The sequence below is a fragment of the Nomascus leucogenys genome, chromosome 18, assembly GCF_006542625.1.
Source record: "Nomascus leucogenys isolate Asia chromosome 18, Asia_NLE_v1, whole genome shotgun sequence".
Taxonomy (NCBI): domain Eukaryota; kingdom Metazoa; phylum Chordata; class Mammalia; order Primates; family Hylobatidae; genus Nomascus; species Nomascus leucogenys.
In genome coordinates, this window is record NC_044398.1 from 9,749,871 (window position 1) to 9,774,689 (window position 24,819).

The 24,819-nt window shown below is 42.0% G+C and overlaps 1 protein-coding gene across 2 annotated transcripts in view; it reads right to left on the bottom strand.

The window, feature by feature from the left end:
- Positions 1-714, bottom strand: part of SLC16A9 (solute carrier family 16 member 9) — a 58,715-nt gene extending 58,001 nt beyond the window's left edge. Inside the window, exon 1 of one of the 2 annotated variants that reach the window (XM_030798601.1) lies at positions 526-714. The gene's annotated coding sequence lies outside the window, so the exon portion shown is untranslated. Of the gene's footprint in view, positions 1-295 lie in introns of both variants that reach the window. The other variant, XM_003258244.4, reaches the window with a different exon arrangement.
- Positions 715-24,819: the final 24,105 nt, after the last annotated feature.

The window sequence follows — 24,819 nt, forward strand, 5'->3', positions numbered from 1 at the left end:
CCACCCCCAGGACCCCCTCCCTCTCTTTAAACTCGTGCAAAATGCCGCCTTCAGATTCCCGGGAAAACTTGCCCACTTTGTAGAAGCACCCCATCGAAAAGGGGGCGGTGAGGGGCGGGCGCACCGTGGACACTCGAAGCCCCCGGCATACACCCCAGACAAAAGCCCGGTTCCATGCTGCTCCACCGCCCCCTCCTACTGCTCGGAGTCGGAGTTACTTCTTGTCTCTAGGACGCTGGGCAGCAGGGGCTGCTGCCCACTCTTGGAACCCTCCCCGCAAGCTCCAGCCCTTTACCTGAGTCCCGGCCTCGGCTGGGCCTCCGGTGCTCAGCACTCGGCGCAGTGCCCCGGGCGGCCGGGCTGGTGGTGTAGTGGGGCTCGCGGCCGCCGCTCTCCCCTGCAGCTCCGGGCCAGCCGGGCGGCTATTTACCCGAGTCAGCTGCAGCCCCGGCCCCTGCCGGAGTATTAGGCAATCGGTCCCGCTACGCGCTGCCCCGGGAGCCGCCGCCCTCTGCCCCCACAGACCTGCAGCGGCGGCGGCCACATGGAGTTGGGGAGCCGGCCCCCTTCTCTGGGCTCCACCTTCTGTTTCTCCTCCTCCTCCCCGGGGTTTTCCCTGTTGTCTTTTTCTCCCTTGTCTCTCTTTGCGGGGCACCCCGGCCAGTCTGAACCGGTTGTGACTGCGCGGGTGGTTGGGGGAAGGAGGAGGAGGAGGCGGAGGAGATGGAGGCGGAAAAGCGGGCGGTAGGGGCGCTGCGCCTGCTCCCGCTGCTCCCGGCCCGGCCAGGCGTAGGGAGGGCACAGCCCGAGCCGCGGCCCCGGCCCTACCAGGCCTGGAGCCACCAAAGCCACGAGAGAGGTGGGCGCCGTCGGCCAGGCGCCCTCTCGGTGCGCACACACGCGCATCCCCAGGCGCCGCTGTGCCCCCTCCGCCCACCACGTGCCCTGGCCGAGCCCGCCAAGGACCGTGCGCATTTTGGGGGAGCCGGGGTCTAGAAATGAATGCGAGTCGTCCTTGGTCTCCCTGGCTCCCGGGGCCGCTGGCGCCCTCCTGGCCGGAGCTGTATGCTTAGCTGGCAGTGGTCCCGGAGAAACGGGCACCAGAACTTTGTGGAGTCCGTGATCCTGGGAAGTGAGGAGTGAGGATGCCAAATACAGTCCTTTGTGACAGCTCCGCGGGAGAGGAGGGCGTCCCGCGGTGCACACACACACACACACAGAGGCTGCTTCTAAGGACGTTCAGTCTGTCCCGCAGTTGAACTGCACTAACAATACTACCATTGGCAATACTATCTTTGGTAATGGGCTTGCGCGCAGAGATGGATGGCTGTTTTATCCCTCAGAGTCACTGCAGCAGCTGGGGGCTGTCCATAGGTACCAGTGGTTCGCCAGCCGTGGGAACCCTCCAAAGTGATATGCATTTTTTGTGTTCCCCAGTGTATGCATTTTTCTGGGAAGCCGCACCACACTTTCTACTTCTCAAAGGGGACTGGGGCCATCAACCACCTTGATGAGAACTCGCTTAATACACTGAAAGTGACTGGTCCTGGCCTAGATGAAGACTCTACACCTGACAAAGGCTTGGTTTCAGAAGTGCTGATCAAGCTGCTGAGCCTCCGGTTCCTTGTCTATGAAATTACGAGAATCTTGCCTGTATCATGGAGTCTGTGTGAGATGAGAGTTTAAAAAACCTGTGGAGCCTAGGCAACCATGTCATGTTTTCTTACAGCACACATGTGGTGGAGGTTCAGCCCTTTTGGCCCCCATCAGTCCTTTCTACTCAATTTACTGACTTTCAGGTTAGAGAGAAGAGAATGACCACTGCTAGTCAATAGTATTTTGTTTTGTTCTAAGAAGGAAAAAGAGAAGAGGGGGAAAGTAACAGTGAGAATGAGAGCAACGTGGTCCCAAGAATAAGTTCTGGAAGGAAAAATGGAGAAACTGTACTGTCAACACCATAAAAAACTTACTTCTAAAGAGGCGAGGGAACAAAATAGGGGATTCTTAGACTGTATTTTTTACCTGGTTTATGGTTACTCAAGTGCGTTCACTTTGTGGTAATGCGTTGACCTATACACTGATAATTTGTGTTCTTTTCTCTATGTTTCAATAAAATATATATTTTTTGAGATAGAGGCTTGCTTTGTTGCCCAGGCTGGAGTGCAGCGGCATGATCTCAGCTCATTGCAACCTCCACCTCCCAGGTTCAAGCAATTCTCCTGCCTCAGCCTCCTGAGTAGCTGGGATTACAGGCATGCAGCACTACACCTGGTTAATTTTTGTATTTTTAGGGGACACGGGGTTTCACCATGTTGGCCTGGTCTTGAACTCCCGACCTCAAGTGATCCACTGCCTTGGCCTCCAAAGTGCTGAGATTACAGGCGTGAGCCACTGCACCCAGCCAATGAAAGGTAATTTTAGAAAGTCTGTCTTCGATTCAAATACTTCCTAAGCACCAGAGCACGTTATCTTGATTGTTGCTCAAACCAATCAACGTATATGAACTTTTGTTTTGGGGACAAGGAAACTGTGCCTGGAAAATATTCTACATCCAGCAACTGGTTTCTGAAATTGACACATGCCTGTTATCACTTGCACCAAGTTTTCCCAGATTTCTTTTAGAAGAGTATATAGCCAGCACTTCTATTTCTACTCAGGCCAGCCCTTGACTATCAACTAAGAACCAAAAATGAGCTTGTGCTCACACACAGGCATGCTCCCAGCTTTAGAGAGAAAGACTGGTTCTCAGGGGTCATAAACTCAGATGGCTGCAGGGCCAGCCTTCTAATGTAATGAATGAAGTGGCTAGAAGGGAGCCTGGAGGAATCAGAGAGCTAGAATCGGCCCTGGGGCAGTGGACACTTGGCTAAGGGGACTGCTGCCAGGCTGGAATGTGAAAATTGTCCCCATCATCTGCAGGAGAGCATTAAGACATGTAAAAGAACTCAGAAATCTAGTTGAGTCCTGACACTTTACTTCCAAATGGAATTTGACCGGGACATTTTACTTCCAAATGGAATTTGACCGGGAGAAGCTCAAGATGTGCTCCAGATCACCCTGGGGGTGAGGCAGGAAGATAAGTCAGCAGAGACAAGGCTAAAACCACCTCTCTATGCCCCCACTTCACCCAGTGACAAAAAAAATGCAAGCTGCGCTTGCAAAGTGAGAATCAGATAAGTTAGATATTGCTGGCTTTACAGCTCTGGCCAGCATCTGCCTTTTGGGTCACTCTCCAGGCTCAGAAATAGTTTCAACAAGATGGAAAAAGGCAGGCTATTACATAAGCCAGATTTAAATGAACCCGGCTTTGGAAGAAAAGGAACCTGAGAAATGCTTTTAAAGAAAAGTTGATACAGAGGTGTCAACTAAATAAAAGAGTTCATTTTTTGCTTTGCATTGTTATTATTAAGCATTTATTAAGAACTTCATAATTTGTGAAATGTTCTAAGGTTTCCCTTTCTTAAGCTATTTGCCACCTTAGTCCTTTAGAGAATGAGATGGAGAAATTAACCTAAAATTGTTCTTTGGTCCTTATCCCAGCATGGAAGCCGAAACATGAAACACAGAGGGCAGAGCAAGGTGTCATCAGGTCAGGGGAAGGTGGTACACTTGACCAGCACCTGAGTCACTGGTCCAGTGCTTGCCTGGCTGACCAGATTTTCCTCCCTGACTTACCACACTATGCAGGTTTCTTTTCTTTTGACATGATGTTCTTCTCCTGTTATGAATGACAGCATAGCTACAAAGACACTACACTTTGTATTAAAAACAATTAAAGAGAACTGATTTTGTGGTTTTTATAGCAGTTGGCTTGGAGATCTGTCTATAAACCATTCTATTAATTCCAATTTATTCTCTCACACTCTAACAGATAAACGGTCAGAAAATAATAAAAGTGGATAAATCATTCTCTTATGCTTATAGAGCTTTTGTTTAAAAGGACAAATTTTCAAATGTTAAAAGTGACCTTAAAGATACACTATATTGTATTTTTACTTGCATTCTCCAGAATATCATTTCATATTTTCCTGCCTTTATCTTTCATCACATTATCTGGCTCAAGTGATTTTTAATTTAGGGGAAATGGGGAAGATAAATCAATGGTATTGTTTTGTTTTGTTTTTTAGAGACATGGTCTTACTCTGTCATCCAGGCTGGAGTGCAGTGGCATGATCACGGTTCACTTCACCCTTGAACTCCAGGGCTCAAGGGATCCTTCACCTTAGCCACCTGAGTAGCTGGGACTACAGGCATGCACCACAACACCCAGCTAATTCAAAAAAATTTTTTGTAGGGACTTGGTCTTGCCATCTTGCCCAAGCTGATCTCGAACACCTGGGCTCAAGCGATCCTCCCTTCTCAGCCTCCCAAAGTGTTGGGATTATAGGCATGAGCCACTGTGCCCAGCCTGGCTAAGTATTGTTATCTTTACTTTACAGATGAGGACAGTGGGGTTCAGAATGGTTAAGTTACTTGCTGAGTCACTCGATGGGTCAGTGATGGAGTGGGATTCTGAGCCTGATCTGGCTGATTATTAAGCCTGTGCTCTTCCCAATCTACTTTAGAAAAACGATTCAAGACTGAGGAGAGCTAACATTGAGGACTGACTTCTTACGCTAATTTAAAGCTTCACAAGAAACCCAAGAAGTAGGTTCTACTATTATCACCTGCCTTTTGCCTATAATGAAAATGAACTAGAGAGAAGCTGAATAATTTGCCCTCAATCACATAGTGAGAGGTGAAGCTGAGGTTTGAATCTTGGTGACCAGGCTACAGAGAACCCTGCTCTGAACCATCACTCTAAATTCTCATGAAAGTGGAAATCAGAAACATAAAATTATACAGAATGTGCATATTCTTTTTTTTTTTTTTTTTTTTTTAGACAGAGTCTTGCTCTGTCGCCCAGGCTGGAGTGCAATGGCGCAATCTCGGCTCACTGCAAGCTCCGCCTCCCGGGTTCACACCATTCTCCTGCCTCAGCCTCTCCGAGTAGCTGGGACTACAGGCGCCCGCCACCACGCCCGGCTAATTTTTTGTATTTTTAGTAGAGACGGGGTTTCACCGTGGTCTCGATCTCCTGACCTCGTGATCCGCCTGCCTCGGCCTCCCAAAGTGCTGGGATTACAAGCATGAGCCACCGTGCCTGGCCTAGAATGTGCATATTCTTATGTATAAGGAAAATTAAGGCCTCCTGAGGTTAAAGAGGTGCCTAAAGTTGGAGGGCACCAAAATGGCTGGGACAGAGGCAGACACAGGCAATGTGAGTCCAGGGTCTACACATAACGTAGGACCTCCAGCTGTGCTTACCAAGCTTTATACCAGGCTCCAGCAGAGTGCTTGGCATGTAGCAGGTTCTCAAAAGTGCACTGAAGGAGAGGAAGAGAAAATTTCTGCATGTGTCCAAGACACTTTAAAGTCATTTCCCACATTTTAAATCCACCCATAGAATCATATGTGCTACAAATTCAGTTTACACGATCTACAGTGTCATCATTAAGGAAGAAGGACTTACTACTAAAGGCAGGGTGTGGAGTTCAAATGTACCAATGGATCCAATTTCTTCTTGTGAAAATACAGGTGGAGTAGATTAATACTATATAAAAATAAACACAAGATGAGTGAATCAAATCTTTTTATGAAACAGTGCCATTTTTTTAATGTGTTTTGCGTAAGTATTTGATTTAGATGTATTACATAAAGTTTCAGACGGCACCAGTTTTTCAGCTCAAAGTGTTCCATTTTAGCCTTCTTCTCTTCATTACATGATGTAAGAGAAAGAGCATGACTTTTACTCTATGTACAGGGTCCATCCTGCCTAAAATTTGTAGGTAGTCCAAAGACTTTGCCCACTGGTTCACTAAGTAAAAATGTTTATTTGGCAAATATGGTCACCTTAGATCTATCTATTCAACAGGCTGCAATTTTGATTTCTTGGGAGTAATTTAGAAGATGGTAACTAATCCATGAAAGTAAAAGTTATACAGGAAAAAACATACCCTTGAGGAAAAAAAATGTAGTCAAACAGTTTCATAACAGTTTGAACATAGACTGGAATCAATGCAGACAGAAGCAATCTAAAAGGATACATTAATTATCCTCTACTTACCCTACCCCAGGCTGGGCTCACATAGAATGGTTTACTCATCTCTGTTCCTACCACCTACCACATTGCAGAGCTACTTACACTTTTCCATCAAAGTACTTGGGAGTTATTCCGAACCATAGGCAAGCAACTTGCTGTAGATATGAAATGTGTCGTCTGGTTTATGTTTTTTGTTTGTTTGGTTGGTTAGTTCGGATTTTTTTTTTTTTTTTTGGCAGAGTCTCTGTTGCCCAGGCAGGAGTGCAGTGGCATGATTTTGGTTCACTGCAACCTCAACCTTTTGGTCTCAAGCGATCCTCCCTTTTCTGCCTCCCAAGTAGCTGGGACTACAGGCAGGCAGCATCACACTCAGCTAATTGTGTGTGTGTTGGGGGATGTGTAGACAGGGTCTCACTATATTGCCCAGGCTGACCTCAAACTCCAGGGCTCAAGTGATCCTCCTGCCTCTGCCTCCCAAAGTGCTGGGATTATTGGCGTGAGCCACCATGCCTGGCCTGCTTTATTTTGAAGATGCTTCTGAATCCTGCCTTCTCGATATCCATGTTTGTTTTTACATAGTTAATGAAACTATATGAAAATTTAGTTGATAGTTTAACAATTTAAATATTTATTATTTGATAATTTAACAATTATCAAATAATTGATAATTTAACAATTATCAAATAATTGATAATTTAACAATTTAAGTATTTAATATTAATAATTTAATACAATAACCAAAGCTCACATTTTAAAGAAATTACTATGTACAGTATATTAGGGTCTGGGTAGGAAACAGGATTCATCCCAGATAGTCAAAGAAATCTTAAGGGAAAAACACTTTATAGCAATGTGGGCAGAGTCAAAAGAATAAACAGGAGGCACCCAAAGCTGAGGGACAGTGGGAAGCCTTTACTGCTCCTGGGGCTTCAGTGACAAAGGGAAGACCTCGTGTGCCCAGGGCCTGGGCTAGCAGCACCCGAAGGGGGCTGGAATTGGGAAGGAAGATAGTTTATTCCCAGAGACAAGGCATCAGAATGGGTGTAGAGCCAATACCTTCACCTCTCTCTCTACTCTCAGATCTCTTGGTGGTGCCTACCCTTGGCCAAGCCCAAGCAGAAGGCAGGCACTGAGGGAGAATGGAATGCTGCCCGTAAGGGTTCAGCTTCCCAGGAACAGAGAGTCTAAGAGAGGCAGATTTGGATTGGGATTGTAGGGGGGTGCTGGCAAAGGAAGAATGACTAGAACCACCAGGCACTGTGCTAAGTACTTTACCTATATTATTTTATTTTCATAATGACAAACTTATGAGGTAGGTACAATTTATTCCATCCAAAAAATGAAAAAATATAGGTATGGAGATTAAACCCAGGTTGTCTGACTCTGGATTCTGTGCTCTCAACCACTACTATTTAACCAAGCTGTATTAAAAATAACATTTTGAACTGAGTGTGGTGGCACATGCCTGTAGTCCCAGCTACTTGGGAAGCTGAGGGAGGAAAATTCCTGAAGCTCAGAAGATTGAGTCCAGCCTGAGCAACAGAGTAAGACCACCAACTCTAAAAATAAATAAGTAAATAAATTTAAATGATATGTTAAACCTACTTACCTAATTAGAAACCACTTAGCTAGTAACATACATGCTCTGTGTTTGTCACGTAACTTTACCATCATCATCACTCCTATTTTAATAAATTTGCCCTGATTTCATCAGCAATTCTCCTATAGTCAGTCTCATGAATTTTATGTTGATTCTATTATCTTAAACCTTCTATCCTTTTCTTCAGTTCTGGAGATGTGCCTTATTTGTTATCTATAACATAAATTCCCATGTATGAACTACAAAATATACTGTCATTTTATTTATTCATTCATCTAATAATTCTTGTAGCCTGGGCATGGTGGCTCACACGTGTAATCCCAGCTACTCAAGAGGCTGAGGCATGAGAATCGCTTGAACCTGGGAGGCAGAGGTTGAAGTGAGCAGAGATCATGCCACTGCACTCCAGCTTGGGACACAGAGTGAGACCCTGTCTCAAAAAATAAAAATTAAAAATAAATAATAAATCTTGTTTATTTCATGCCAGGCATCATATAAAACAAAGGAGGTTGCAATCTAGGAAAGAAGACTGACAGTAATTACTAGAATGGGCTAACCACCCCAATCAGGGAACTTGTGCTATTAAATGTTAGACCTAAAACCATTAAAATCCTACAAGAAAACCTAGGCAATACCATTCAGGACAAAGGCGTGGGCAAGAGCTTCATGTCTAAAACACCAAAAGCAATGGCAACAAAAGCCAAAATTGACAAATGGGATCTAATTAAACTAAAGAGCTTCTGCACAGCAAAAGAAACTACCATCAGCGTGAACAGGCAGCCTACAGAATAAGAGAAAATTTTCGCAACCTACTCATCTGACAAAGGGCTAATATCTAGAATCTACGATGAACTCAAACAAATTTATAAGAAAAACCCCATCAAAAAGTGGGCAAAGGACATGAACAGACACTTCTCAAAAGAAGACATTTATGCAGCCAAAAAACACACGAAGAAATGCTCATCATCACTGGCCATCAGAGAAATGCAAATCAAAACCACAGTGAGATACCATCTCACACCAGTTAGAATGGCCATCATTAAAAAATCAGGAAACAACAGGTGCTGGAGAGGATGTGGAGAAATAGGAACACTTTTACACTGTTGGTGGGACTGTAAACTAATTCAACCATTGTGGAAGTCAGTGTGGCGATTCCTCAGGGATCTCGAACTAGAAATACCATTTGACCCAGCCATCCCATTACTGGGTATATACCCAAAGGACTATAAATCATGCTGCTATAAAGACACATGCACACGTATGTTTATTGAGGCACTATTCACAACAGCAAAGAGTTGGAACCAACCCAAATGTCCAACAACGATAGACTGGATTAAGAAAATGTGGCACATATACACCATGGAATACTACGCAGCCATAAAAAATGATGATTTCATGTCCTTTGTAGGGACATGGATGAAACTGGAAACCATCATTCTCAGTAAACTATCACAAGGACAAAAAACCAAACACCGCATGTTCTCACTCATAGGTAGGAATTGAACAGTGAGAACTCATGGACACAGGAAGGGGATCATCACACTCTGGGGACTGTTGTGGGGTGGGGGGAGGGGGGAGGGACAGCATTAGGAGATATACCTAATGCTAAATGACGAGTTAATGGGTGCAGCAAAACAACATGGCACATGGATGCATATGTAACAAACCTGCACATTGTGCACATGTACCCTAAAACCTAAAGTATAATAGAAAAAAAAAAAAAAAGAAAAGAAACACGGAGTCTGAGGCACTGCTTGGCTTGAGAGGGAGGCATTCCAAGACAGAAAGGAGAGCATCTGCAAAGTCTTCATGGCATGAAAGACTCCCAAGGTATGCTAGGGAATTACAATGGATTATTACAAATGATTAAAAGTCAGAGTATTTGTGGGAAGGGGAAGGTAAACAAGCATAGGGCTTTTGAATGCAGTTAACAGTTCCCATCTCTTGGCAGGATAGCATAAATTGGAGAACTTGGAAGGACCCACGTTCATTTAGAGATCTCGTTGGTAGGGACTATGTATTCTCATGAGGAAATTAATGAGCTCCATCCTTGCAGAGTTTTATTCAAGATTCAAAGTCCCAGAAGAAAGTGTGACTGGCCTAGTTTGGGCCATGTAGCCATGTCTAAGCTAGAAGAAGACAGGGCACTTTGAGAGTACTCATTAGGGGAGAGATACTTCTCCAAAAACAAACTGGGATGCTGACTAGCCAAAAAACAACAAATGTTCTCTACAATGGTTTAGACCATGGAAGTTCTCATCTCCATATGAAGACTATCCAGCAAAGGAGAACCATTGAAACATTCTAAACAGAGGAATGACATGGTTAAATTTGTGTTTCAAGGTGATCATTCTTAGAAACCATGTCGGAGGGTACACTGATTGGGAAGGAGACTAGTTAGAAGGCTGATTTAATAGCTGAGGCAAAAGATAGGAAAACTTAAAATCTATAAAATTATAAAATGATATAGGGACCAATTTGAAAGATTTTGAGAAGTACCACATAACTGGTAGTGGCTGTGATTAGTAGATAAAGGTCTAAGATAGTTTCTGGATTTCCAATTAGAACTTAGAATAATAAGAACAAAGAATTGCTAGAAAGTGAGGGAAGCATGCCTCGCATTGCAGTATCCTCTAGAATAGTTCCAATTACAAATATGATATCTCATCATTCCAATAACACATAAAAATTTCATGAAACTCCAGCATTATTGAATCTAAAATACATCTTCAAGATTTCTTTTGCAACCGGAAATAATACAAAATTATTTTGTCAAACTCAGTTTCTTGATTTGTGGCTTGGAAAATATAATCAGAGATCACTGAAGAGATGCAACAGAAACAAAAAATAGAAAACCTATGAGATACCAGTATATTGAGGAATGGTGTCTGGTAAAGCAAGGGCTAAAGTTTCACTGGAAATAGGACTGTCCTAACCAAGAAGAATCAGAAATTGATGATTAGGCTAAAGAGGTCTTAGGGAAAAAAAGACAGTATCTTTTGGCAGTAAGAAGCTAATGTCTGTCAAACCCCAGGGGTACAGCTGGCTCAGATAGAAGCATGGCAATAGCTCCTTTATCCTCAACCAAGTCTGTCACTGTGGATTTAGATTAAAAGTCATTATGTTTCCAAATCTACAGAGAGGTATGGCCCACGGTACAAATACTTGAATCCATCACAAAGACGCTGGTACCCACCAATCTAAGGCTGAACTGATCGTCAACATCATATACAATGATAATTATGGGCATTTCCTTTTATTGAATCTGGTCCTTCAGACATCTTTGGAGGCACAAAGAAGCTGCTTCTGGGTGTTTTAATTCCTAGGGTATTTTTTGTCTTGATTATTTCTCTTAGTCACATGTGGTCATGAATGCTCTTTTTGAGACTGCTGAATCTGAACCTGAGTCTTAGGAAAAGGGCCCTGGATATTAGCAGGTGCAACCTCATATTCAATGTAGGATTTAATCTTCTAATTTTTCAGATGAAGAAACAGAAATCTCAAGAGGTTAAAAGAAGCAGAGGGCGTATAGGACAAAATCACAGACTCTGAAGCCCAGACTACCTATTAGCTTCTTAATCTTGATGAGGGTCCTTATCTTCTTTGTACCTGTTTCATCATCTATAAAACAGGGAAAATAACACCTACCTCAAACGGTAGTTGTGAAGATTCATGAATTAAACCAGAAAAAGTGTTCACAACAGCCTAACACATAGTAAGTAAGTTCTATATGAGTACTTGTTTTCATGAGTACACCAAAGAATCCCATGGCAAGTAAGGTTCTGAACCTATCTGTACTAAAGTTAAAAGAAGAAAATTCTATCCATTGACAAATTTACAATGACTACGAATGGATGTCATATACACTATCCTTTTCTCTCCATTACACAACTGGCATCTGAGTTATTCAAATTCATCCAAGAAGTTTCTGTAGTGACACGCAGGTATGGTAACCAGTTCAGAGAATCAAAGTCCAGCGACTAAAATAGTCTGGAACTTGGCCTTTTAATGTGAATTTAAATAGAATTAAATCACTCCTCAGGCATCACCCTCCTTCCACATCACATCAATATTTCTATAACTCGGGTACATCTTCTGTCAACTGTGGTCTTAATGAAGTAAAGGATTAGATTCTGCCTTCGATGTAATTCTTGGAAAGGCTGCTAGTTCAACTTTTCTTTGGCTGGTCAAGATTATTTTTCAACAGATTCTCTAGCCAATAATGTTATAATATACACCAAATAAATTAGGAAATGAACATTGCTGTGAGGTGGAAAAATAAATACCTAATGGAACTCCTGTGGTGCTGACAACTATAATTTGCAAAAAGTTTGACTTATCAAGTGTGGCCCAAATGGCATATTTTATAAAAAGAAGTATGTAACTGATGAATACCCAAAGCAAAAAACTCAATATGCAAAAAGCTTGCTTGTGGAACATTAGCTATGATAATTATTTGTAGTACACAGTGTTCCTGTGTACAGGAACCCTGAAATAATAAAGTAACCTCTCAAAGTATAAAATAGCAAAGAAAATATTCAGCACTGCACACATGCCTGGCATAGAGTAGGTACTCGATGATTTAGTAGGTAAATAAATTTAATGACTGTCAATTAAAAAGTATGTCATGTTTACTTGGCTCTTCATCACTTGACCTAAGGCACTTGAAGAAAATGTGAGGAATTTCTTATGTAATTAACTATTTAACATGTAATGGGTAATAAGGAACCCCAATAATAAGGTATATTATTATTAGATGGCATAAAAAATAAATATAAAGAAAATACATGAAAGTTTTAAAACTCAAACCTCTTACTTTGGTTTGAGTTTTAAAACTTTCATTTATTTTATTTAAATTTCTTTATTTCATAATCTGCGTATTTAACATTTCAAATGCCGAGAATTATCAGGTGTCAAAAATGTGCTCCCCCTTCTACAGACTAGGAGAAAATCTTTTCAAAAACTATAAAAGTGGGGCAGCCACTTTGTAAAATAGCCTGGCAGTTCCTCAAAAGGTTAAACATAGAGTCACCAGATGAGCCAATGGTTTCCACTTCTGGGTACATAACCGAGAAAAATGAAAACATGCCCTCACAAAGACTTGTACATGAATGTTCATAGCAGCATTATTCACATTAGCCAAAAAGTGGAAACAACGCAAACGCCCATCAACTGATGAACAAATAAAGAAAATGTGGTATATCCATACAATGGAATATTATTCTGCTGTAAAAATACTTACAAATGTCACAATTTATAAGTACAAAAGTACTTATAAATGCTAAGTGGAAAGAAGACAGACAGGAAAGGCTACATGTTATATATTCCATTTATATGAACATCACAGAATTAGGTGAATTTAGAGACAGAAAGAAGATTACCGGTTGCCTAGGGCTGAGGAGGGGGACCTGCTAGGGGAAAATGGGGAGAAGCTCCTAACATGTACTAATGGGCATGGGGTTTCCTTTTGGAAAGATGAAAATTTCTAAAATTGATTGTGATGTTGATTGCAGAACTCTGTAAATATGCTAAAAAGCATTAAATTGTACACTTTAAATTGCATGTCAATTGTATGTCAAGTGAATTGTATGGTATATGAATTACATCTCAATAAAGCTGTTACTTAAAAAAAGTACAGTAGATGTAACTTTAGCTCTGCTTGTTTTTTTTTTTTTTGCTTTCATTTTTTTCTGATTTTTTTTTCTATTTTATTTTATTTTTACATGAATAAGTTCTTTAGTGGTGATTTCTGAGATTTTAGCACACCCATCACTGGAGCAGTGGACGCCATACCCAATGTCTAGTCTTTTATCCCTCACCATCCCCTACCCTTTCCCCCAAGTCCCCGAAGTCCAATGTATCATTCTTATGCCTTTGCATGCTCATAGCTTAGTTCCCACTTATGAGTGAGAAAATACGATGTTTGGTTTTCCATTCCTGAGTTACTTCACTTAGAATAATGGTCTCCAGTTCCATCCAGATTGCTGTAAATGCCATTATTTCATTCCTTTTTATAGCTGAGTAGTATTCCGTGGTGTGTGTGTGTGTGTGTGTGTGTGTGTGTGTGTGTGTATATAATAATTTATTTATCCACTCAATGATTGATGGGCATTTGGGCTGGTTCCATATTTTTGCAATTGTGAATTGTGCTGCTATATACATGCATGTGAAAGTATGTTTTTCATATAGTGACTGCTTTTCCTCTGGTTAGATAGCCAGTAGTGGAATTGTAGGGTCAAATGGTAGTTCTGCTTTTAGTTCTTTAAGGAATCTCCACACTGTTTTCCATAGTGATTGTACTAGTTTACATTCCCACCAATAGTGTAAAAGTGTTCTGTTTTCACCACATCCATGCCAACATCTATTATTATTTGATTTGATTTTTTTTTATTATGGCCATTCTTTCAGGAGCAAGGTGGTATCACATTGTGGTTTTGATTTGCATTTCTCTGATCATTAGTGATGTTGAGCATTTTTTCATATGCTTGTTGGCCATTTGTATACCTTCTTTTGAGAATTGTCTATTCATGTCCTTAGCCCAATTTTTGATGGGATTGTTTTTTTCTTGCTAATTTATTTAAGTTCCTTATAGATTCTGCATATTGGTCCTTTGTCACATGTATAGATTGCAAAGATTTTCTCCCACTCTGTGGGCTGTGTTTGCTCTGCTGATTGTTTCTTTTGCTGTGCAGAATCTTGTTAGTTTAATTAAGTCCCATCTATTTATCTTTGTTTTTGTTACATTTGCTTTTGGGTTCCAGGTCATGAAGTCTTTGCCTAAGCCAAGGTCTAGCTTATCTTCTAGAACTTTTATGGTTTCAGGCCTTATATTTAAGTCTTTGATCCATCTTGAGCTGATTTTTGTATAAGGTAAGAGATGAAGATCCAGTTTCATTCTTCTACATGTGGGTTGTCAAGCACCATTTGTTGAATAGGGTGTTCTTTTCCCACTTTATGTTTTTCTTTGCTTTGTCAAAGATCAGTTGGATGTAAGTGCTGGGCTTTATTTCTGGGTTCTCTATTCTGTTCCATTGGTCTATGTGCCTATTTTATACCAGTACCATGCTGTTTTGGTGACCATGGTGTTATAGTATATTTGAAGTCAGGTAATGTGATGCCTCCAGATTTTTTCTTTTTGCTTAGTCTTTCCTTGGCTATGGGAGCACTTTTTTTGGTTCCATATGAATTTTAGTATTGTTTATTCTAGTTCTGTGAAGAATGATGGTGGTATTCTCATGGAAATTACCTTGAATTTGTAGATTGCTTTTGGCAATATTGTCATTTTTACAATATTGATTCTACCCATCCATGTATGTCAATTGAATTGTATGATATATGAATTATATCTCAATAAAGCTGTTACTAAAAAAAGACAGCAGATGTAATTTTAGCTCTGCTTGTAGTTTTTAAAAATATGTCAGCAAAACACAGCCTTTAAATTCATCTAGTAGAGCGACAGAGCTGCTTAATATTGTGCCAAGTTAGGGGTCAGACAAGATCAGGCTGGAATTACCATGAAAAATTGCAACCTTCAGAGACAGGACTCACTGTTTAATGTAAGTTGTGACATACACTGGCACAAACGACACAGAACAATACATAGGGCCAGGTACAGTGGCTCACACCTGTAATCCCAGCACTTTGTGAGGCCAAAGCAGGAGGATCATCTGAGGTCAGGAGTTTGGGACCAGCCTGGCCAATATGGTGAAACCCCGTCTCTACTAAAAACACAAAAATTAGCTGGACATGGTGGCACGTGCCTGTTTCCCAGCTACTCGGGAGGCTGAGACAGGGAGAATCACTTGAACCCGGGAGGCAGAGGTTGCAGTGAGCTGAGATTGCATCATTGCACTCCAGCCCAGATGACGAGGTGAGACTCCATCCCCCCCACCAAAAAAAAAAAAAAAAGAACAATACATAGAGAATCTGTATCTTCTGCCATTGGAAGGTTTCCCTAACCATTCAGGTTGCGGGATAAATGTCAGAGAAATTATGTAGAAGCTGATTTTTATCAATCCTGAAAAATTAGCTCTCCACTTACTCACTAAGCTGTAGTCACAGTGAGCTTCTGTAGTATCTTTATTAGCAGTGAGAGTCTGTTCTCATGACACTATTAAAGACATACCTGAGACTGGGTAATTTATAAAGAAAAGAGATTTCATTGACTCACAGTTCCACGTGGCTGAGAAGGCCTCACAAGCATGATGGAAGGCAAAAGAGCAGCGAAGTCATTTCTTGCATGGTGGCAGGCACAAGAGTGTGTGCTTCATAAAATCATCAGATCTTGTGCGACTTATTCACTATCACAAGAACAGTATGGGGGAAACCGCCCCCATGATTCAATTATCTCCACCTGGCCCCACCCTCGGCACATGGGGATTATTACAATTCTAAGTGAGATCTGGGTGGGAACACAGCCAAACCATATTAGCTTCCTAATGCTTTAATGAGTTCTACCTGCCCCAGGGCCTTTGGATCTGCTTTCCTTAGCATCTGAGTCTTCACTCTTCCTCTAGGCCTCCACCTAGCAGGCTCCTCACCAGTCACGTCTCTGCTCCAATGTTGCTTTCTCAGGAAAACTTTCTTAGTTCCTGCTAGCAAAAATAATCTTCCTCCACCTAAGCTCTCTCTCTCTTTCCTCTGTTTTATTTTCTCCACAGCACATGAAATTCTCATGTGTTTATCAACTTCTTGCCTGCCTTCCTCACTGAAAGCAAGCTCCATAAGGACAGGGGCCCCACCTGCCTGGTACTGTAGTATATCCCTGTACCTACAACACTGCCAGGTAGGCTAAGGGTACTTGATAAATATTTATTGAGTGAATGATCTCCATGGTACAAGTTATAATCAACTTCCACAAACAATACCCAAAATGGCAAGCCCTGTAGTTAAGATTGCACCTTGTACAAGAGTCCAGAGAACAGTCTGTAGCTACTACTGGCTGAAAGGCCAAATGAGTCTCCTGGCTCACACTGGAAACCTAGTTGGCCACCAAGGACTTCCCGTGCCTTAACACTAATCCTTCCTCACCCTAGTCTCAGGTCAGATGGCAGAGCACTCTCAGGGGCCTTTCCTGTGGGTTTATAAATAAGTCTGGGATCATTGTTGGTCTTAGACTGGCCTACATAGCATCTTGCCCTGAGTTTGCTCAGTGAGTGGGACAGCTCCCAGTAAGATCAGTAAACAGTCATGCAGACAACAGCCCAGAACAACACTCTGGGTCTAAGTGGTCAAACAAACTCCACACATTTAAGATCCCCTCTCAAACCTTGCCTCCCATCTCTACAGAGGCAGTTCATCCCAATTATGCAATAGACATAGGAATTGTTCATTCTTACGGGAACGGCTCTCTGGCTTACTTTTCTTGAAAGTCATTTTATTCAAGTGGACACTCAAATGTTACCCCCTCTACAACCCTTAATGAGTCACTCAATGCTTCATAAACTGAAGAGTGCTGGTCACACAAGAGGTATTATTATAAAGGCCAAACAATTGGAAATTGTTTCCAAATTATACCAATACTTCTGAGTTCTTTGAAAACAAATTGCTTAAAATAGTATTTGAGATTTTTAAATTATTTTAAAAATTACATTAAAATGATTTTTATGGGTACAGCTTTAATTTATTTGGGTACTGAACACAGAAAAGTGATCTGAGACTCCCATTTACAAGGCCTGACTTCATATTTAATAACACAAAACAATGGAGCTTTGCCGAGACCAGCTCAGTCAGGGAGACCCTAACCTAGTGGCGTTAGAGGAATTAAAGACACACACACAGAAATATAGAGGTGTGGAGTGGGAGATCAGGGGTCTCACAGCCTTCAGAGCTAAGAGCCTCAAACAGAGATTTACCCACATATTTATTGACAGCAAGCCAGTGATAAACATTGTTTCTATAGATTATAGATTAACTAAAAGTATTCCTTACGGGAAACAAAGGGATGGGCCGAAATAAAGGGATGGGCTCTGGCTAGTTATCTGTAGCAGGAGCATGTCCTTAAGGCTTAGACTGCTCATGCTATCGTTTGTGGTTTAAGAATGCCTTAAGTGGTTTTCCACCCCGGGTGGGCCAGGTGTTCCTTGCCCTCATTGTGGTAAACCCACAACCTTCCAGCATGGGCGTCATGGCCATCATGAACATGTCACAGTGCTGCAGAGATTTTGTTTATGGCCAGTTTTGGGGCCAGTTTATGGCCAGATATGGGGGGGCCTGTTCCAAACAGACCTTAATGACTGGAGAATACATATGCCATTTTATTACAGACTGAAGCCTTAGAGAAGAGGAAACAGTTATCTGTAAAGTGAGACCTTGCAAATGGTCTCCAGACACATTTAGGACAGATGCAACAGGTTGCATTTTTCACTCACCGAATCCATGAGTTTAGGATTGGGGTGCCTCATTACAGTTCAAACCTCTTGTCTTCCAAATGAGGAAGCAGTGAGCTAATTAACTTCTCTGGCTTGTTATGAGGCAGAATCACTGAATGGTTTTAATCATTTAACAACAGGATTCTAGAGGCAGATGGTTTTGAGTTGGGAGGTCTTGGTTCTCTCACCTTCTAGCTGCATCACTACAGTTAGGATGTCCTATATGGACCTGGGCATTTTACTTAATTTCTCTGAACCTGCATTTCCTCATCAATGAAATGGAAATATCTCATATACTTGTTAGTACAGATTGTTTCATAAGGTATGCAAAACACAGCACAGTACACTCTAATTCTAGATACTGACATATAAATAAAAAGGGTTCTTCCTGGAAGGCATTTTCTGACCTCTCTTCTCAATTCAGAATAATTTCTTCAAGGGACTATAGCACTGGGAAGAATGCAAGTCCACTTGAATTAACACCAAGAGATTATGAAATTAATAGCACAGAGATATCTGTGCTCAAGTATGCCATGCTTATTAGTGGCAAGATAAGAAACACCATCCACTTCAGTTGGAGGGTTAATTATAACAGCACAGATAGACATTAAGTTCTATGAAACATCACAGAAATCTACCAGAGGAAATTTTTGTTACCCAATCCATACTGTATATATACATATTTGCCATGGACATTGTTACAATCCTTTTCCAATTCTACTAAATGCAGTCACAGATTCCTTACCTCTAAGAGCTACTCTTGTCTTCCTAATGTTTATAACAATGACTTGGATTTACATAACTCCTTTTGTAGCAGGACGAGCCGCAGACAAAACTCCTTAGACACCCAGTTAAAGAGGGAACCAGGCGCGGTGGCTCATGCTTGTAATCCCAGCACTTTGGGAGGCCGAGGCAGGCGGATCACGAGGTCAGGAGATCGAGACCATGGTGAAACCCCGTCTCTACTAAAAATACAAAAAATTAGCCAGGCGTGGTGGTGGGAGCCTGTAGTCCCAGCTACTCGGAGAGGCTGAGGCAAGAGAATGGCGTGAATCCGGGAGGCGGAGCTTGCAGTGAGCCGAGATCGCGCCACTGCACTCCAGCCTGGGTGACAGAGCGAGACTCTATCTCAAAAAAAAAAAAAGAAGGAAGGGGTTTATTTGGCTGGGGGCATTGGCAAGATTCCTGTGTCAAGAGCCGAGCTCCCTGAGTGAGCAATTCCTGTCCCTTTTAAGGGCTGGGGGCTGCATACACTGGTAATTAGATCAGAGCAAAACAGGATAGGGATTTTCACAGTGCTTTGCTATACAATGTCTGTAATCTATAGATAACATAACCGATTAGGTCAGGGGTTGATCTTTAACTACTAGGCCCAGGGTGTGGCGCAGGGCTGTCTGCTTGTGGATTTCATTTCTGCCTTTTAGTTTTTACTTTTTCTTTCTTTGGAGGCAGAAATTGGGCATAAGACAATATGAGGGGTGGTCTCCTCCCTTATTTCCCCCACCCTGTGAGACTCTCACTCAATAGTGGGAGTTCTCACTTTCATTTTTACTACCCATGTCTTCTTGCAAAACAGATCAATAGTGATTCATATAGTACACTTGTGCTGAAGCATTTTGGTGAACTAAGGTAGTGATGAAGCTTTTTTATCATTTGAAGAAGTACAGGTAGCAAACAAGGGAGCAATAAGCAGGTTCCTATTACTATTATAACTCTTATTATAAGAGTTTTAAATCCTCCTAGCACTGGGAACCATTTTCCAAACATGGCCCTAGGATCAAATCTATGCCACACTTGCACGGGCACATGTGCCAGTTTTGTCATATCTCTAACTATGTCTTCAACTACTTGCCTTTGATTTTCTATGTGTAGGCAGCAATTAGTAAGGTTAAATTTCTTACAGACCTCGCCTTTAGCTGCTAGCAAGTAGTCGAGAGCTGATCTACTTTGATAGATAGCACTTCTCATCTGAGTTTCTTGCCAGGCCAGAATAGTCAAGGCTCTGCCGGTTTTATTAGTGATTATTTTTAAGACAGCTTGTCACCGTATGATTTGGTTGATCATGTAAATGGGGGTCCGGTATCCCCACGAGCCGTCTTGTGCCCAAGTAGCAGGCCCATAATATTGTATGAATCTCTCAGGGGGCCATTAATCATTTTTTCAATTTCCTATAGCCATATTCTCTTTTCACAGGAAGCATAGACAGGGAAGCCCAGGAGTTCACCTGTTTTTATGGGCAGTAGGAAGAAAGATGGTTTAATAGTGCCAATAACACAACTACCTGCCCACTGGTCAGGTAATTTGGCATAAGCTCTATGCCCACATATCCAATATAATCCAGTGGGGGCTGCCAGTCCCAGTGGGACTCCGGGTGGGTCCACATTGTTTGCAAATTTGGGAATTTCCTAAGTGGATTTCTCTCTGTGTGATTTGAATTCCACTAAGTGACTGTTTTTGTGGTACCATTATACAGTTTCTGTCTCAGAAAACTAAGTCATCCTACAGGGTGAGTGAATTCTTTTCCTTCTCTAGCTATGCAATATTGTCCAATAATTGAGGCTTGTAGGACCCAGAAATTATCAGGGTGATTCTTTTGAGCTGGGAATTCATCAGGAACTGGGTCTGTAGGTACTAATTCTCTGACTTCCCATGGCCATTGATCTCCTATTACAGTTCCTCCACATACATAACATGAAGTGACATTGAGAGACTGGGCTACATGCTCAGCTAATTGCAAAAACAAATTTCTTGTTTTTCCTGGAATTTCTGGTACTGGCACATTTAGTTCATCATAGAAATTTGAAACACTGGCTTAGGAGAGCATTTGTAAACTTCTCCTTAAACCAAGATATTTACTCGAGGGATCCAGTCTGATCCACACTCCTCTTTTTTCCAGCGAGGATCAAGGGGATTGGTTGTTACTAGCTCTAAGGGGTTACATTGTCCTTTAGTACAGGAAGGGCCATTTTTTCCTTTCTGAAGGTGGACTGGATCCTTTTCATTTTTTTTTTTTATCCAAGTGGCCTAAATGACACAAGACAACAAATGTAAATAAATGTATTTACATTTATTTCCACACAGTCCTAATTTATGACAGATGTACTTATTTTCTGCCATATAGCCTCTTTCCTAATTAAGAGAACCATACCTTATTCCTAACTTATTACTATTAATGACAGCACAGGCATCACATTTTAAGGTGACTTGTTTGGGCACCCCTTTTTCTTCTGTTTTGGCTAGCACTTTACTCATATCGTTTATGAACCTCCACCAGTCCTCAGTCCTTAATCTTATTCTAAAAACAGTGGTCATAGGAGGCTCAGATAGGTCATAACACACATAAGGTTGGCCATTTCCTGGGCTACATACCTTGTATAGAATAACATTATACAAACAAGTTCTTTTTAGAGTTCTAGTACACTTTTTTTTTTTTTGAGACGGAGTCTCGCTGTCTCCCAGGCTGGAGTGCAGTGGCGCGATCTCGGCTCACTGCAAGCTCTGTCTCCCGGGTTCACGCCATTCTCCTGCCTCAGCCTCCTGAGTAGCTGGGACTACAGACGCCTGCCTCCACGCCCAGCTAATTTTTTGTATTTTTAGTGGAGACGGGGTTTCACCATGTTAGCCAGGATGGTCTCGAACTCCTGACCTTGTGATCCACCCGCCTCGGCCTCCCAAAGTGCTGGGTTTACAGGCGTGAGCCACCGCACCCGGCCTGAGTTCTAGTACACTTACAATAACCATACAATAATAGGACCGTAGCAACCTTTTGTCCTACCTCAGTGACTTGATGTATACTGGGAACAGTCCTTAGTCTGAGGAAGGTCAGTTGAAGTCCTTACTGTACAAGTCCAAATTTTAAGGAAAACGAGTTCTGCGATGAGTTTTCTCATGCTTCGGCCATGCGTGGACCAGTCAGCTTCCGGGTGTGACTGGAGCAGGGCTTATTGTCTTCTTCATAGTCATTTTGCAGGGTTGGCAAAGCTGTTCCCATCCACGTACCGCTCACAGTCTACTGATGTTTAAGGATGATCTCAGAGGTTGGGCCTGCTAGAATAAACTGAGTCCAACACATTTACACAGTTGTGTTCAACTGGGCTCTCTGATACCGGGAGCAAGGTGGTGGGGTTTAGGGTGTTGCAAACTTCAATGGTTATGTGGGGATTTTCACATAGCAAGCTTTGGTACTTGGTTAATCTAGCATTTGTTAACCAATGATGTCCTTTGGTAGTCATTAAAGTTACCACAGCATGGGGGGCCTTTATATTCAGGTTTTGCCTAAGGGTTAGTTTGCTAACAGGGCCGTTGCTGCTAGGGCCTTTAGACCTGAGGGCCAGCCTGTGGAAACCCTGTCTAGTTGTTTTGAGAGACAGGACACTGGCTTTGGCCAGGGCCCCACAGTCTGGGTTAAAACTCCAACCGCTATTTTTTCTCTTTCTGACACATAAGGTGTAAAGAGTTTTGTCAGGTCAGGTAGCCTCAGGGCTGGGGCCGACATGAGTTTTTCTTTTAACTCATGAAAAGCTCGTTGCTGTTGGTTGTAATAGATGTAGTTTATCTAATCTACATTTTTATTAACTGTCATCTACCAAAATATTGACTCAAATCCTGCAGCTATTTGATTTAAAGCTTTAAATTGACCTGGTATTGCTCGTGGGACTCCAATTGCATCTAGACATGAGAGTCGAAAGACCCATAAGGGGATTCTCTTGCTTTACAATGTCTTATTTTTTTTCCTTCTGGTTAATGAAATGCGAGGGTGAAAGGGATAGCCAATTAGACAAAAGTACAAGTGCCACTCCAGTTATTTGGCAGAGTGCCCAGTAAAGGTCCACCACAATACCACCACACATCCGCTCAGGGATGAACAAGGGTTGACTGATTGATAAGCTCTTGAGAATTCTTAAGCTTCCTGCATCCTTTCAGGTCTCCAAGGAACGCTGTTTCCTCCCTGTCATGAGAGACACGAAGTGAACTTAGTGTTGGGAGATGGAGGCTGGATGGCCCTCGGGGGCTGACCCGCAGGGTGCTGGATTTGGGATATAGCAGAGAGAGCTTGGCACGACTTATTACTCCAGGCTGTAGAATCCTGGAAAAGAGCTACCATGCAGCCTACACCTGGTTGACTGGAGGACCACCTTAGTGGAAAGGGGACAATCTGGGCCTCTGCCCTGCCAAGTGCACAAGCATAACAATTGCTTTTGTGTAATGTGCAGATGGAATACTTGATCCATTTTAACCAGGCATTTGCATCTTGGTATCCTGTCTTAATTGCTAAAGTTTGTTTTAAGACTTTAACTTCTATGATCCTCTAGTAAAATACATGTATGATTTTAGGAAATTACAAAAACCAGTTGGGGCAGTCCATCTTTGCTCTGTAGTGGTCTACAGAACATTGGACCGACTATGGCATGAAAGCTTTACATCAGGGGGCAAGACTCCTGATTGGCACTGGGATCTTTATCAAAATCTCTCCAGATTAAATGGTCCTAGTTTACTAATGCCCAGTCTGAGGAGAGTCAGGAGGGACAGAAGTACTTTTCTGAAGTAGAAAGCTGTCTTTGACTTGGCAAGTCCCCACAGGTATAATAAGACAAGCATTAAATGTAATAGTTTGAGTCAAAATTGACTTGGTTATGTTATTAACTAGATGGTCAGCAATAGAAGCAGGAAAGAAGAAAGAGTAATAGAATAGACGAAAATAGTTAAATTTTTCTTAGCTTTAGTTTGGTAGTTTTCCCCTGGGACAATGGCCCACGACTCTGGAGGGGGTGGCGCTTTCTTGACTCAGGTGTGATGAGTCCATCCTTTCATGTTGTATGAACAGCAGTCTTGGTGGTTAGCAGCACCAGGTAGGGTCCTTCCCAGGCTGGCTCGAGTTTTTCTTCTTTCCACCCTTTGATGAGAACGTGATCTTCAGGCTGGTGCTGGTTTACTGGAAATTCTAGGGGTGGTACATGTGCTAAAAAAACTTTTAGTTTTTGAGGGAAAGGAAAGTGGAAGATAAACCAAGTATATACTTTTTTTTTTTTTTTTTTGGAGATGGAGTCTCGCTCTGTCTCCCAGGCTGGAGTGCAGTGGCGCGATCTCGGCTCACTGCAAGCTCCGCCTCCCGGGTTCACGCCATTCTCCTGTCTCAGCCTCTCCGAGTAGCTGGGACTACAGGCACCCACCACCGCACCCGGCTGATTTTTTGTATTTTTAGTAGAGACGGGGTTTCACCATGGTCTCAATCTCCTGACCTCATGATCCACCCGCCTCAGCCTCCCAAAGTGCTGGGATTACAAGCGTGAGCCACCGTGCCTGGCCTATAAACCAAGTATATAATTTTTAAGAAATTGACCTTTTGTTTTAAAATGTGGGGTCCTTGGCAGTGGACTTTATAGTCCTTAGTGCCTTTTTACTGAGAAATTTCCTTTAGTACTTATTTTTATTAGTTTTTAAACCAAAGAAAGCCAAATACCATTTTACATTTAACAATGCTTCTTGTATGATTTTTATACCAGATAAGCTAAATTTTATCTTTATATTAGTATGTTATTAATGTTAAACCTAATTTTAATAAAACCTTGTAGACATATTTAGCTAATTTTTAATGTGTGACCATAAGGTAAGATTTTATAGACTCTTTTTAACCTTTTATAATTTTTGTTAAAGAGCAAGTTGGTGCTTTAAGAAAAACCTACTATACTTTCACTTTAATGTCCAGTTCACAGAAAAACTGGATGACACTTCTTTAACTTTAGCTAAGATGTTTACACACAGAATTT